This window comes from Petaurus breviceps, unplaced genomic scaffold, assembly GCF_028583685.1.
Source record: "Petaurus breviceps papuanus isolate PSGF00001 unplaced genomic scaffold, PetGlider_PUasm1.0 208, whole genome shotgun sequence".
NCBI classification, from domain to species: domain Eukaryota; kingdom Metazoa; phylum Chordata; class Mammalia; order Diprotodontia; family Petauridae; genus Petaurus; species Petaurus breviceps.
Genome location: NW_027185852.1, coordinates 30,613,335 through 30,629,730, shown reverse-complemented (window position 1 = coordinate 30,629,730; position 16,396 = coordinate 30,613,335). Strand labels below are relative to the sequence as shown.

General features: G+C 47.6%; 1 protein-coding gene across 1 annotated transcript in view; it reads right to left on the bottom strand.

Moving 5' to 3' along the window:
* Positions 1–16,396, bottom strand: part of LOC138165418 (ERI1 exoribonuclease 3-like) — a 367,493-nt gene that overhangs the window by 244,683 nt on the left and 106,414 nt on the right.

Sequence of the window (16,396 nt, the reverse complement as noted above, 5' to 3'; positions counted from 1 at the left end):
ATTCAATTAAAGCCATTCTTTCCAAAGTCATTAGGGATTGTTGGACTTGGAGTCAGAAAGATCTGAGTTCAAATCCTACCTCCAACACTCACTAGCTGTGTGACTTTGAGCAAGTCATTTCAGCTCCCTCTGCCCCAGTTTTCTCAGCTACAAAATGGAGTCAATAACAGCACCCACCTTCCAGGGTTATTATGAGGATCAAATGAGATTATATTTGCAAAGGGTTTTTCAAACCTTTTAGTGGTCTCTAGGTGCTTGGTATTATTATTAATTGCCAAATGGACAATTATCATGGACTTTTCTCAGTCTTCATTTTTCTTGATTACTCTGATATTCTTGATTACTCTTTCCTCCTGGACACTCTCTCCTCTCTTAGTTTTCCATCTACCTTTCACCCCCTTCAAGTGTGGTGTCCCCCATGAACTCTGTTCTAGGTTCTTTTTTCCTTGTCTACTTTTTTCCCCATCTTACTCCAACTAATGATGATCTTTTCTTTCTCTAAACTCACGTATTGTCTGTACCACTCATTTGACACTTACTCCTATATACAGTTGTTGCCACCTCTTTATTTCCCACCCAAATTTTTCCCTCCATCCTTTTCTATCAGGACCCAGTAACCTGGGAAAATCCTTTCAGTCCTTGAAGTCACACCTTGGAGGAACCTTCCACCCTGGATCCCCTCTGATTGGAAGGATCCTCCCAGAACCTACATTTAAGGAGGATGCTCAGGTCAGCCATTTTTTTCATTTCTCAATTCTAAACTTTTCCGGATTTATCCATCATGTCCTTTACTGGGATATAAGTACCTTTTCAGCTTCCTTTTTATGTATAATCTTTTCCATTAGAATGTAGGTTTCCTGTGGGCAAGGACTTTCTTTTGCTAGTAATTTTTATCTCCAGCATTTACTAAATATAGTGACTGGCACATACTAAGAGTTTAATGAATGCCTGCTGATCAACTGACTGATTTTCTCCTCTCTATGTACTCTTGTTTAGTGACCTTATCAGTGGGTTCAAATATCTCAGTACAGAAGACTGCAGATTACATATGTAGCCCTAGCTTCTCTACTGATATCCAGTCCCAAATCACCACTTACCTATTGGAAGTTTCCAACTGAATGTGCCATAGGCATCTTTTAAAAATTGTTTTTTTTTTTTCAGTTACTAAGCGTTTATTTTTCTCCCCTCCTATATCCCTCCTCCATAAAATAAAAAAGAAAAACAAACCCTTTTAATATGTATATGCACATAGTCCAGCAAAATAAATCCCCATATTAGCCATACCCAAGAATGTGTCTCATTCGGTATACCTGTATAGCATCACCTCTCTGTCAGGAGATGGGTATCCTTCTTCATGATAAGTCCTATCTAATCATGGTTGATCATGACATTGATCAGAGCTCCTAAGTCTATCAGGGTCATGTGTTTTTATGGTGTTGTTATTGTATTGATTGTTTTCCTGTTCCTGTCCACCATGCTCTGTATCAGTTCACACAAGTTTTCCCAGGTTTCTTCAAACCCATATCTTCATTTCTTACAGCATTATAGTATTCTGTTACCTTCACAGACAGTAATTTGTTCATCCATTCCCCAATTGATGGGCACTCTCTTAATTTCCACCAACAAAGATGATAGACTCACACACATTCATCTATATGCTATATATGGACATCTAAGACTTTTTTCTTTCTTTGTTTAGTAACTTTTGGGGGCTTCCAGCTGCTTTCCAGAATGGGACATACCAATTCACAGCCCCATCAACAATGTATCGGTATATTCTTTTCTCCACAACTCTTCCAACATTTGCCATTTTCCCTTTTCACCAGCTTTGCCAATATGATGGGCATAAGGTAGAATTTCCAAGGTGCTTTGATGTATATTGCTCTAATTCTTAGTGATTTGCATCACTTTTCTGAAAATATGACTACAGCCAGATTGGATTGCTTCTCATGAGAATTACCTTTTCATATCCTTTAACAATCGGCAAATGGCTCTTATTCTTCTAAACTTGAATACTTTTTTTATATCTTGGAAAATGAAACTTTTCAGAGAAAATTGTTGCAAAGATATTTTTCCTGGTTAATTGTCCCTTCTAATCTTAGCTGAGTTATATTTGTCTTGCAAAACCTTTTAAATTTTATGTGATCAATATTGTCTATTTTAGTTTCTGTGATCCTGTCTATCTGTCCCTTGTTTGGTCATGAACAATCCATAGATCAGAAAGTAAATTTCTTCATTGATTCTCTAAATTTGTTTACAATGTGACTTTTTATATCTAGGTCATGTATTCATTAGGAGCTTGTCATAGTATATAGTGTGAGTGGTGATCTAAACTAAATTTCTGCTGGACTACTTTCTAGTTTTCCTAGCTGGTTTTATTGAAAATCAGCTCCTTACCCCACCAACTGGGGTCTTTGGGTTTATTGAACACTTTGCTGCTACTGGTTTTATTTCTTTGATATGTTGTGCATCTAATATGTCCAACTGTCCAGCTGTTGCTTGTTGTGTACTACCAAGTTGTTTTGATGATTATTGCTTTGTAGCATAATCTGAGATCTAGTAGTTCTCATCCTTTCCATTTTTTCCCATTATTTCTCTTGTGAGTTCTGACCTTGGGTTCCTCCAGATGACCTTCATTGTTATTTTTTCTACTGGTACAAAGTAATCCTTTTGTACTTTTATTGATATAACACCGAGTAAATAAGGTAATTTAGGTAGTATTGTTATTTTTATCACATTGGCTCAGCCTGTCCATGAACAATTAATGTTCTTCCAATTATTTAGATCTATATTTCCATAAAGCAAGCTTTGAAGTTGTAGTCCTATAGTTTCTTGTGTATGTCTCTGAGCTCTGCCCTCAACTCTCCAAATTTTCAACCATTCTTAGCTCCCTAACAATGCAATCTCATGGTACTTGCAACACCCTCTTCTCAAATTGTCAAGTTCCTATTGGAACCTTCATTTTGAGGAAGGACTGAGGCCAGCCACCCTTCATTCCTTTCTTGGCTCTGATTCTGACTCTCCAGACATCACCATTATGCTTTTATATCAGTACCCTCTCTTCTCCTGTTAGAATGTAAGCTCTTCGAGGGCAGGGAATGTCTTTCTTTTTGCTTATATCTTGTATCTCCAGTACTTAGCACAATGCCTGGCCCGTAGTAAGTGTGTAATAAATGCCTTTTGACTTGATATGTGTCTTGGTAGGTTGGTTCCCATGTCTCTGTCTCCTTTGCTGGATTTGTTTCCAAATCATGCCCTCTACCCAGTGCCCCTTGGGGACATTGGGCCTTCTTCACTTGGTGATCTAATCAGTTCCCATGGATTTAATTATCATCTTTATGCTGACAATTCTCAAATTTCTCTATCATGCCCCAATCTCTCTGCTGATCTCCGATCTTGCATCTCCAACTGCCTTTCAGACATCTCTAACTGGTAAACTCAATATATCCAAAACTGAATTCATTGTCTTTTCCCCTATATAACTTCCCTACCTCCTACCTTCCCTATTACTTTTACATCCTCCCAGTCCTTCATGATTACATCCAGGAGTTATACTGGACTCCTCACTATCTCTCACAACTCTTCTCCCCCCGTATCTAAGCTGTGACAAGGCCTGCTGATTTCACCTCTGCACAACATCTCTCACATATGACCCCTTATCTCTTCTGACACCATTGCCCCTCTGGTGCCCCTCATCACCTTATACCTGAACTATTGAAGTAGCCTGTTGGTGGATCTACCTGCCTCAAGTTCACACACACTCACTCACTCACTCACACACACACACACACATACACACACACACACACAATTCACCCTATATTTAGCCACTATAGTCATTTTCCTATAGTTCAAGCCTGATTATTACCATACCCTGCCTTCCACTCAATAAACTCCAGGGGCTCCCTATTGCCTCTGGGATCAAATAAAAATTTCTCTGTCATTCAAAGTCCTTCCTAACCTGGCTCCCTTCTGTGTTTCTAGTCTTCTCATACTTCATTCCTCAACATGTGCTCTTTAAACACTGGCCTCCTTGCTCAAATAAGACATTCATCTCTCAGCTCCATCATTTTCTCTGATTTTCTCCTGTACCTGTAATGTTCTCCCTCCTCTTCTCTGACTATTGACCTCCCTGGCTTCCTTTGAATTCCAATGAAATCCTGCCTTCCCTAGCCTCTCCTAATTCCAGTGCCTTCGCTCTGTTCGTTATTTTCTATTTACCTTGTATATAGCTTTCTGTGGATATATTTGCTTGCATGTTGTCTCCTCCATTTGATTATACATTTCTTGGGGACAGTGACTATCTTTTGACTCTTTTTGTATCCCCAGGGCTTAGCACAGGGCCTGACACATAGTAGGTCTTTAATATATGTTATGGATTGATTGATTGTATATGCATTCTATAGTAATTTTAAAAGGCCTTTCCCTTTTTATCTCTTCCTGCTGGATTTTGTAAGTGATATATGGAAATGCAAATGACGTAGGTAGATTTAATTCACATCCTGCAATTTTGCTGAAGTAGTTTCAATGAGTTTTTAGTTGATTCTCTAGAGTTCTTGTCTAAATACACCATCATGTCATCTATGAAAAGCAATAATTTTGTTGTTTTTTCATGTCCTATGCTTGTTTCTTTCTCCTTGTCTTATTGCTTTAGCTAGAATTTATGGTTCTATGTTAAATTGCATCAGTGACAATGGATAGCATTGCTTTACCTCTGATCTTATTGGGAAAGATTACAGTTTATCCCTATTGCATATGATGCTGGCTTTTTATTTTAAATATATACTGTTTTAGATATATACTACACTATTTTAAATATGTACTATGTCTATACTATATAAATATGTGCTATAGTACTATATAGTATACCTATTTTACCCATAGCAATTTTGTTAGACAGAACTTATTCTCTTTCTTTCCATTTTCACCTCTTTTCTGAACTTCCTTAGATCTGTTGAGGGTCCTACCCTAGACATCTAGATTCAAAACCTTGGTGATTTACTCCAGACAGCTTCATTCTATACTCTTCTCTGCACCCATTCTCTTTCCATCTCTAGCTTTGAGAATAATCATCAAATCAACACTGCTATTCCTAGAAGAGTCCCACCAATCAATTACCCATCCCAATGACTTACCAAAACAAATCCTCCTCTCCCTCTGGCCCTAACTCCCTTAGAGGTGGTTCCCCCTCCCTTCAATAGACTGTAAGTTCTTTGAGAACAGGGCTTGCTCTTTCTCTCTGAATTTGTATCCCCAGTGTTTTGGATAGGTCCCATCACATAGTAAACTCTTAATCAAAACTTTTCATTCATTTTTCATCCTAGACTCCTCATCTCCACTCTCCCCAACTATCTAATTGATGATAGCATTTTATTATTCCTAGCTCCACATCTCTCACATCCCTCTCCTTATCACTAACATGGGTGCTGCTCCAGTTTGAACCCCCACTGCCTCTTTCTTGGACTATTGCAATACCTGCTGGTTGGTCTTCTTTCCTCAAGTCTCTCCCCACTTCAATCCATTTTTTAGCACAGCTGCCAGAGTGCTCTTCCTAAAGCACAGGTTTGATCATGGAGCATCTCTTTCCCCATAAACTCAATGGCCTCTTACTGCATTCAGGACTGTCATAAACTCCTTGCCACGTCCCTGCCTCCTTCCCCACACCTTAGCTCTCCAGTTTTCACTCAATACTGTCTCATTTTCTGTTCTTTCCATGTGATGTTCCATCTCCCATTTCCCCTTGCTGTACCTTTGTACTAGCTGTGCCCCACTCCTGGAATATTCTCCTTCCTCATCTCTACCTCTTTGAATCCCGGCCTTCCTTCAAGATTCCATCCTTCTGTCCAAGAGTTCACCTTCTACTTTAAGGATACCTCCTTTCTACTCTGTCCATACCTTCTATATACTTATAAACATACACGTTGTCATCCCCATTAGAAAAGTAAGGTTCCTGAGGGCAGAAACTGTTTTTGCTTTTGTCTCTATCCCCAGTAATTAGTTTAACATCTAGCACACAGTAAGTGCCTAATAAATGTTTGTTGATTGATTGGTGGTGGCTACAGCATGTGACCAAAATGAGTTGGGAAAAAGAAATAGCATAAAAGATATTATTGTCTGGAAAAGCCAGTGGATTACTCATGTAGTGAGAATAAGAGGCAAGAGTGGATAAGGTGAGAGCTATCAGAAGATTAGTTTAGATCATAGGTCTAGAGCTGGCAAGGACTGCAGAGTCCAACATTCTTGTTTTGTTGTTCACTCATGTAAGACTCTGTGTCCCCATCTGGAGTTTTCTTGGCATGGATACTAGAGTGGTTTGACAGCTCATTTTACGGATGAAGAAACTGAGGAAAAACAGGGTTAAGGGACTTGCCCAGGGTCACAAACTAGTAAGTGTCTGAGGTCATATTAGAATTCAGGTCTTCCTAACTCTAGGCCTGGTGCTCTGTCCACTGTGGCACCACCTACCTGCCCCTACTCTCATTTTAGAGTTGAGGAAACTGAGGCTCAAGGAGGCTACACAAGTAATAAGTTTCAGCAGTGGGATTTGAACCCCTGTTCTCTGGCTTCAGAACCAGTGTTCTTTCCGCTGTACTTGCTATTGATTGGTACTGTAAGGTTGATTCTTTCTGGAGGTTTTATGGAAAGACGTAGACAAATGGCTTGCCCACATTCACATAGGTAATAAGTAGCAGTCAGAATTCAAATCCAAGTTCTGGTACAGTACCACAAAGGATGAGTTTGGAGTCAGGAAATCTAAGTTCAAATCCCTGCTCTACTATTTACTTGTGTGACTTTGGAGGAGTCACTGCACTGTCTGAGCCTCAGTTTCCTCAACTTCAATATGAAGCAGTTGGACTAGATGACCTCAAAGTCTGCCTAGATTCATTATGTTATGATCCCAAATCAAGTCTTCTTTGCTGTAATTTTTTTTGCTGCCTTCTATATTTTCATTGTACTTTTAATGATGCTTTTATTCCTTGTAATTGTACTCAACCAAATCTGTTTCATGAAAGAAAATTGGTTTATTTTATTATGGCTTTACGAATCATACTGAATCCCAAGATATGAAAGAGTTGCAGTGTGCACCAAGGGGGCAGTGTCAGCATTATGATGCACAGACTATGGCCCCACCCAAAAGAGTCATCTCTGGGATGGATACAAAGCTTGCCAGAACCTCGGGTTAGAATTCTCTTAGCCCGAGTCCCTCCCTACTCCCCAGTAGAGATAGAGATGGAGTCGGGGCTGTTAAAGTGCCCTGCTCAGCCTCCCAAAGGCTAGATGAGTTGGCCAGAGAGTTTTTCTGCTGGCAGTTCCCTATATGCATGAAATCATAGGTTGGGATGGAAGGAGAAAGAAAAGAAGGGAAAAAAGCCCTAGTGGTTTGTGTTTTACATTTAGTAACACGTTGTTCATCCTTCATTCTCAAAGAGAACCAATGACATTATGAGGGTGATGTCTTGACTTGTGTGTGAATTAGATTTAGGTGAGACAAAGTTGTCAGCCTCAGTCTCGCCTCCAGAGTCATCAAAGTCCAGTGGCAACATAAGTCAAGACGACTAACTTGAGAGAGGCTTTAAAACTGCCAAATATCAAGCACTCATTAGATGCTCAATAGAAGAGAAAGAGAACTTAAGAGTGGGCAGCTAGGGGGCGCAGTGGATAGAGTGCTGGGCTTGGAGTCAGGAAGACATGAGTTCATATCTGGCTTCAGATACATACTAGCTGTATGACCCTGGGCAAGCCACTTAACCTTGTTTGCCTCAGTTTCCTCCTCTGTAAAGTGGGCTTAGGGGGCAGGAAGATGAGCCACCTCACACCAGTGTATCATTAACTCACCCCTAGTGTCTGGCAACAGCAGGGTCCAAGTTTAAAGACTTTTCCTTCAAGGCTCAGCACTAGTTCCAACTACTCCATGAAGACTCTCCTTCTTCCCCCTCCCCCACCCCCCCAGCAGGAAATCGTCTCTCTAAACTGTCCTAGAACTCTCGGTCCAGCTGAGTTTCTCTTTTACACCTCGGCAGACTCAGTCTAATCAACAAGTGTTTATTGGATTACTGTATGTCAGGCACTGAGCTTGGTGTTGGGAATACAGAGATAAAAATCAAACAATGTTTACCCTCCAGGAACTTACTCTTTTTTTTTTTTTTTTTGCTTTTTGGAGGGCAATTGGGGTTAAGTGACTTGCCCAAGTCACACGGCTAGTAAGTGTGTCAAGTGTCTGAGGTCAGATTTGAACTCAGGTCCTCTTGACTCCAGGGCCCTTGCTCTATTCACTTCGGCCACCTAGCTGCTCTGTGGAACTTACATTTTATGTGGAGAGAAAGCACGTGTGTGCGCACATCAATACAAAGTTGATGGAAATGAAAATCAGGAAAATGGGTAAGTCTTGAAGGAAACTTAGGATTCTAAGATGTAAAGGTAAGGAGAGGAGCTCATTGTAGGCATGGGATCGTCATTGCAAAAGTAGAGGGATGCTATATGCAGTAGTACCTTAAATGAAGACCAGTAAGGCCAGATTGACTAGACCATACAGTACATGAAGGGGAATAATGTACAGTAAAGCAGAAAAGGTAAGGAGGAACCAGCCTATAAAAGGTTTGAAATGCCAAAAAAAAAAGGGGGGGGGGTTGTATTTAAGCCTGTATTCATAGGGAGCCACTGTGGTTTATTGAGTAGGGAAGTGACATAGTCTGACCTGAACTTTGGGACGATTATTTTAGCAGCTGTGTGGAGGATGATTTGGAGGAGGGAGAGACTTGAGAGGAAGAGATCATTTAGGAGGCTATTGTGTGAGAAGACAGACAGAGGAATGTGAGAAATGACATGGAAGGAGATATGACAACATTTGACATCTGACTGATCAAAGGAGGTAGGAGTTGAGGATATAACATAAATAAACCCAGAGGGCCAAGAGGGCAGGGACTGCTGAGTCCCAGGGACTCATTGCCTAGCACCGTGTCAAGTAATTCGACAATGAGACATCACCAGGTTTAGAATGATGCATTAAAATAAAATGTAAAATTATGAATTTCAAAGTGAAGTGAGGATCAGAAAGTGACTCACGAATGGAATAACAGGAGGTGTAAAGCTTTCCCCGCCAGGTTCCTTCCTTTTCATCCCGTGGAGCCGGGACCGGCCTTTCTTGGCCACCGCTGCTGCCTTTGTCGATACTCGCTTTTTCTTTAGACGTCAATTAGGCCTTTACTGTTTTAGTCAATTTTCTTTTAGACTTGAATTTCCTAGCAGTTGTTCTTGGGGGAACGGGCTCAGAGAAGGCTTCCTTAGAGGTGGTTGTCAGGTGAGGCCGAGCTTGCCTGGCACGAAGCCCTGTCCTGGGGCTGCCTGGTAATCTGGGGCAGCTTTGCCCTTCCCTCACGGTTAGCTCGTACTAACTCTGATGGTAACATTTCAGGCCTTTTCTTTGGGCCACTATCTGGACCATCCCGGGTAGTCTGGCCATCAGGTCTGTTCTCCGGGAATGCCCCCGGCCCGGACTCCATTTCCCAGACTCCCTTAGTGTCCTAATGTATTCAATGTTCACTGTGCCTCTGTATGTGTGTGTGTCTGTGCGTGTGCCTCTGTGTGTGTGCCTGTGGGGGAGAGAAAAAGGGGGAGAGAGAGAGAGAGAGAGAGAGAGAGAGAGAGAGAGAGAGAGAGAGAAAGAGCAGAGTGTGTGTGTCTGTGTCTGTGTGTGCGTGCGTGTGTGAGTGAGTGTGTGCGCGCCGCTCGCTCGCTCGCTGGCTCGCTCTCCCTCGGAGAGTGGAGGCTCATTCACTGATTAGAGCCAGCGCTGAGAGGCAGCAGTGCACTGCTCCTTCTCTCACTCCGAAGCTCTCTCTCTGTACATGCGATCCCCGGCAGCTGGCGAGCTCAAACAGGGGGCCAGCCGCCTGCTGCTGCTGCTGCCGCCTCTGCCGCCGCCGCCGCCGCCACCACCACCGTTGCTCAGCCGGGACTTTCCATGCCCCTCACTCTTCGCCTTGCTTCCCTTGCCTTCTGAAAAGTGCAGCCGCTCTCCAAAGGAATTTGCACGGTGAGGATGGAGCGCAGAAAGGGGTGTGTGTGTGTGTGTGTGTGTGTGTGTGTGTGTGTGTACACGGGGGGGGGGGGGGGAGAGAAGGGAATAGCAGGGTTGCTCGGGAACCGGGCTAACTTTCAGGGGTCGGTCTCCTGGGAACCCCTGGGAGCCACACAATATCCGCTCCCTTAACATTCGCCGACTTCGCTCTCCTCTTTCTAACTTTCCACCTGGAGTTTGTCTTATTTTTTTGTTGTTGTTTTGGTTTGGTTGGTGAGGTGGGGTGGAGGGGGGGTGGGAGTGGGTCGGGGGAGGGATCTAGGACTTGCTTGTTGGCCCAGTGTGGAGGGTGAGGAAAGAGCAAGGGAAAAGGTGGCGGGGGAAGCTTTTTTACGCCTTTCCAACTGTCCTTTTTAACTTTGTTTGGGTTGGTTGCCAGACTATCCTCTTCCCAGTGCTCGGGGATGGGATGGGGGGGGGGGGGAGGGAGAGAAGGAAATTCCTGCTGTTCTGGAGCTCGGAAATGGGGAGGGCTCCTCAGAGGTGTCGGCGTGGGGGGAAAGGCAGTATCAGAGGGAGAAAGGGATTCGTACCCGCAAAGCACAAAAGGAGCGAAGAAACGAGGGGTCTAAAAGCAAGGGAGCAAGCCGCCAGTCGCCGGCTCTTGGGCAGCCCGGAGAAAGAGGGAGAGAGGCGGAGAGCGAAGAGGGAGGGAAAGCTAGAGGGAGGGAGAGTGAGTTATTTCGGGGAACCTCGGAGCCCTACTTGTGCCTGTTCACTTGGCGGCTAGAGGGGCGGGGGCGGGAAAGAGGCGGAGGAGGGCTGGGCTGGGGAAACAAGACTGCGGGGCAAAGAGGCAGGTGCTGGGGGAGGTGAAGAACCCCCCAGGCCTCTGTCGGCGGGTGCTCCCGCCTGGTTATGCCGCTTGGCTCAGCTCGGCTCGGCTCGGTTCGGCAGCGGAGCTAGCCGGCCTTTCCGAGGGCTCCCGGGATTTTCTGGGGCTCAAGATCTTCCCCTGGAGCACGCCTCCATGTGTGCCCGTGTGTGTGCCCGTGTGTAGAGCTAGGTCTCGCTTCTGCATTGCTTTCTCTCCGACTTAGACAGCGACACTTTGCCCGTCCCCGACTTGGAAACAAAACTTTTCAAAGGGCCCTGGCGGCGGCTGCACCAACGCAGGGAGTCCCGCGGCCCCTGCGACCTTTCCCAGGCCGCCTGCTCACCGCCCCCTAGGCTCCAGCTGCGGCCCCAGGCCAGCCCACAGGACTCTGCAGGGCCACGGCCGTCTTGGTTCGCCCTTTGGCTTAGCACCGAAGCCTTGTCCCTTTCCCGAGCCTACCCACCAGACCTGGGCCCAAAAGCTTGCCGGTACTCAGCACCAAGTCCGCTGCGCTGGGGGCTACCCGACAGCTCGGTCGCGAAGACCACAGGGATAGAGGGGAAGGAAGGAAGCAAGCAAGCCGGCCGGTCAGGGCTCTGCACCCAGGTCAGTCGAGCCGCCTGAGCAGGGTTTAGCCTGGGGACTCGGCTCGGCTCGGCTCAGCTCAGCCGGCCTGCCTGTGGGGCTTGGAGGAGGGTGCGGCCCTCAGGACTGGGGGACCCCCAGGATCGCTTCTCAGGCTTGAATAACTCTCTTCTTTCCTCTGGTTTGCACGTTAGCTCGTTTTCAGTTCTGCGGCAGGCAGGGCCACCCCGGGAGCAGCGAGAACGCAAAAGATGCCGCTGCCTTCGGCTCGAGCATAGGGGTGCCCCTTGTGCTGCAGGCCGCCGTCTCCACTGGAGGTTGGGGCAACGAGGGCCCGGGGTCCCCCCACTCTCTTCCCGTTTCCCCAAGAGGCTTTCAACCTCTCTGGGGATGGGGGGGGGGGGCTGTCAGGAAAGCCCAAGAAGGGGCTGGACTAAAAAGAGGGAGAGAGCGAGCTTTAAAACCAGCCGAGCTGAAGAGCTAGGGGAGACCCTCCCTCGGGACGCCTCACCCTCACCGGCTCCTTCCTCACTGATTTCGGCTCCCTGGGAAAGGAGACAAGAAAGGAAAGCGAGGAAAGGGGAGAAGAGGAGAGAAAGAGGAAGAGGGAGAAGAGAAGGAGAGGAGAAAAAGAGGATAGTAGCGTAGAAAGGGATATCAGAGGGGAGCGGCAAGAGCGGGGAGAAGCGGGAAGTGCCCCGCACTGATCAGCTTTTCCGTTGTGAACTAAACCCACCAGGCGGCGGGGAAGACGGAGGGGGAGGCCCAGCGTCGGGGTAGGTAAGCGCTGGCTCTTCCTGCCGCCAGAGTGGTGGGGGTCTCTGCCGGGAGTGAGCCCCGGGCTCGAGAGGCTGCACCCACCTGTTTGTCCCTGCGCAGCCAAGGTGGACTGCTGGCCCCCCACTTCGGCACCTTCCCACCCTTCTGCCCATTAGTCCTTCCATTTATCCGTTCCTTCTCTCCCCTAATCCCCTCGAGGCGCCGCTCACACTTTATCTGACCCAGGTCTGGGCTGCCACGGTTCCGGGGAGGCTGGGGGTGGGGGGTGGGGGGAGAGAAGAGAGGAGCCAGGGGCGGCGGTTTTCCCTGAAAGGTCTGTTGGCCTGAAGGGAGGCCGCGCCAGGGCAGGGCTTGCCAGAGCTCTCCTAATTCCTGGGGCTTCTGGCAAGGGCCTGCTTGACCAGTCCGGCCCCGAGCGTGGCCTTCCATCAGCGCTGGCCTCCGCTCCGTGGCCCCTTGAGCCATTTCGTTTCACAAAGTTGCAAGGTCACCATTTGGGTGCTGGGTTGCTTTTGAACGAATTTCTCCCTCCCTTTTACGAAGTTAGAGGCTAAAGCTTGGGGGAAAGGCCGGAGAGGCAGACCAGGGCCGCAGTATGAGCCAGGGAGCTGGGGGAAAAGGGGAGGTCTTTTTTTTTTTTATTTTTAATTTTTGGATACCCAGTTGGTGGCTGTGTCCTTAGCTGCTTTCTGAAGCGTGGGCCGAGCTTTCTGCGAGCCAGCGCAGGAGCCCGGCTGGGTCGGAAAGCTGTCCCGGGGGCCACAGTTTGTACTGACTCGGAGGTGATGGATCCATTCCCAGCTCTCGCGCAGGGAGGGCTTGGGCCCTGCGGAGAGTGAGGCAGAAAGCTGACTGAGTCGGAGTCATCCAGCCCAGAGCCCCGAAAAATGTGCCCGCATTTGCGTCCTTCGTGCTTGCGGTGGCGGGGGGCAGAGGAGTTCGGGGCAGCTTGGGGTGGCTTCGGGATAGGCCGTGGAAACCAGAGGTTGCCCTTTGGGCTCTCGGGGACAGAAAGGATACTCTCCAGCCGGGACACCTTGGAACTCCGCCTTCGCCTTCTTTCCTTCCTTCTACCTCGCTCCTTTCCCCTTCCACCCTTCCTCTCTCCTTTCCTCCCTGACTTCCTTTGGGGCCGGGTCCCCGCGCAGCCTCAGCGCTCTTTGTGCTCGGCCTCCCAAGTTGCCTGGGCATTTCGGGAAAGTTGGGTTTCGCCAGGGGAAAAGCTCCAGCTACATATTTGTGTCCTCCCTGCACAAGTCGCGGACCCAGGAAGAGTTCGTTCGGGAGGGCACCCCGCTGGCACCTGTTGTGAGGCGGCAAGGAATAGCGGTGCAGACAAACGAACGAAGGCCGCTAGTAGGGACCGACAGGCGGACGGGCGTCCACCGGGAACCGGCAGGAGAACGAGCCCTCCCCCGGTCCGTAGTCCTGCGGTGGTTCTTCAAGCCTGGGGCTGGCCGGGATGGGATGGGATGGGATGGACTGCAGAGTGCTCGGCTCTGGCCTGGGAAGGGCGGAGGCCGCCACCGCAGTACCCCAGGTCCTTTAGCTTCGGCCGGGTTGCCGGGGGTGCCTAGGAGGACTCTCAAGTCTTGCTCTGACGGACTTTCTCTCGGGTTTTGCTTTGGCTCTTCCTGAGCAAGGCGAGGAGTGGCCCCAGCCAGGGTTCAGCCACTCTTGACCAGCCCTCCCACCCCGGACTTTCGTTGCCCTCCTCCCGCTGTGTTTGCAGACTTCGGTCTGTCCGACAATCAGTCCCGCGGGTCCTGCTGGGGTCGGGCAGTCGGACCACTCAATTAGGACTCCCTCTAACAGGGCTGTTTGCATTTCCCTTAAGGAAGCCCGGGACCTGGGATTACCCCCCTCTCCCACCAAAAGAAAAACCCCAGACCCTGAGTGGGGCGGTGGCTTCGGCGGCTTCCAGCCCAACCAGTCCCGGGGCTGGTGCGACCCCCCTCCCCAGGCCCCCCCCTAGTCGCCCCCACAATCTCTTTGGCTTCGCGGATTGATCTCCCTCCTTGTTGAGTTAATTCAACAAAGACTTTTTGCGATCGCTTTGGAGTTTGTCTGAAGCCGGGGAAAAGGGGCTGGTGATTTATTCGGTTGCTTTTCGATTTCTGTCTTCAGCCCTTCTTTCTCCTCCTTTCAGCGGGGATGTCAGCTGTTATTACTGCCTATTGATCCCTTTGCAAAGTGAGAAGTGAGCTAAAATTAATGTCAATTCCACTGCTCCGATCAATAGCGGGAGTTATTTTAATCTGGATTTGCACGAGGCGCTAAATTAAAAAGCGTCAGCATAAGCGTCGCTGCCCCTCGCCCGCATCCCCCTTGTTCGCAGCCCCTAGTTCTCAGCCCCTCACTCTTCTTCCTGCCCTCGGTTCTCAGCCCCTCGTTCGAAGTCCTTCGTTCTCAACCCCTCACTCGCCTTCCTGCTTCTCGAAGGACCCACCCCCACACGGCCACCCAGAGCAACCCCCCCCCAACTGATTAGCTGACAATCCATATTTTTTTAATTAAGAGGGCCAGTTAGTTTTCTTATTTGGGGCTCTGTATTTAAGTCCATGACATTTTGACATTAGGAGTGTATCAACTATAGATTTTCATAATGACTGCGGGAGGCTGCTTCTGCCTACTCTGCCGCCTCCTCCTCCTCTGCACAGTTTTCTGGGTATGGGAGGCCGGGGGGGGGGGTGGGAGGAGAGAAGAGCCCCCCAAGCGGCTTCTGGAAAGTGCAGGGAAGAATTACAAACCCCAAACGGAAATGCTCCTGATTTATTCCCGGTGTAATGAAGTTTGCAAAAGAATCCGGAATTAGGGGTGAGTGATTCACAGGGTCCTTCCTTCTGCTGAGCTCGACTTGCTGCCTCGGCCGCCAGATTACTAATTTATGAAACACGTTGAACAGAAGGAGGTGAAGTAGGAGAAAGCCGAACTCGGGGATAAGGGTCAGTCCCGGGGTCATTTTCTATAAGAAAACACTCCCTTCCACCATCCCCTCCTCAACGTGCGTTTGGCGTTGGCCACTTCTCCCAGCCCTCTTGCCCAGGAGGGACCCACCATTATTGCTTTTGGTCAACCAAGTATTCTGTCTGTGTCTGGTGTCGTGAAGGAAGGGCGGCTGTGAGCAGCGGGACCCACTTGCCAGGCTTCCCTGGTTCTGTTTGTGAATATGCATCTGCTTTGAAAACGGCCGGACGCAGGGTTCCTATCCTTGTCAGGCTAACCAGGCTCTCCTTGCCAAATCTTCCCTGCTTTGCTCGAACTTGACAGGAAAAGTTATTTAAAATTTGGAAGAGAGAAAAATCCGTTAATGTGAGATGCATAATCTGGTAATTTAGCAGTGATGTCTATAAGGAAGAGTGCCAAATGAGGAAGCAATCTGATGATGTCCACTCATTTTCACAATTAATAATAGTCATGGAAGCGTCTGGTACAGGATGGGAGAAGGAAATGTTATCATTAAGGCCAAGGATGGGATTTTATACCATTTGTTAACCGAGGCTCCTCCATTCAAGGAATACAAAAGGTTTTCCATTAGAAAGATGCTCTTTGGGCACGGTTTAGTTGCAGTGAGTGACTCTTTAGATTCAAAGGGCGTGATTTCTGGCAGCCTGGGGTGCTGGGGTTTTTTTTTTAATCATATGGTGTTGTTCGGGTGCCCTTTGTGGTCTTTCTATTAATCATATCTTTTTTGAAGCTAATAGTTCTGGATCCACCTTATGCCATGCTCATTCCTGGTGTGTAGCCCCGCCCTGCATAAACTACCAGGAAAAAACTCTGAGGTGGCAAAAGCAAGCCGAGAATTGAAGAACATCTTTCCCAATTCCCCATGTGCTCTGGGGGCCTCTGTTTGAACACCAAACTCTGCCTGGACCAAAATTAGTCAGAAATTTGGTTACCATTTTGCTCTAAATGTTAACGGTAGATTTAAGCAGTTTACAAATGGACTTAAGTGAGTGCATTAGTAACTAAAATTAATGATGTTTTTGGTGTTGTTGTCGTCCCTGAAAGACAGGCACTTCCAGAGAGCATTGCCAAAGACACCCACTCCATTTTTAATATTATTGGAGAGGCTAGACACGTTATGATAGAAGTCTTTGCTCACTTACAAAAAAAAGAGGGGAGGGGGAAGGCTA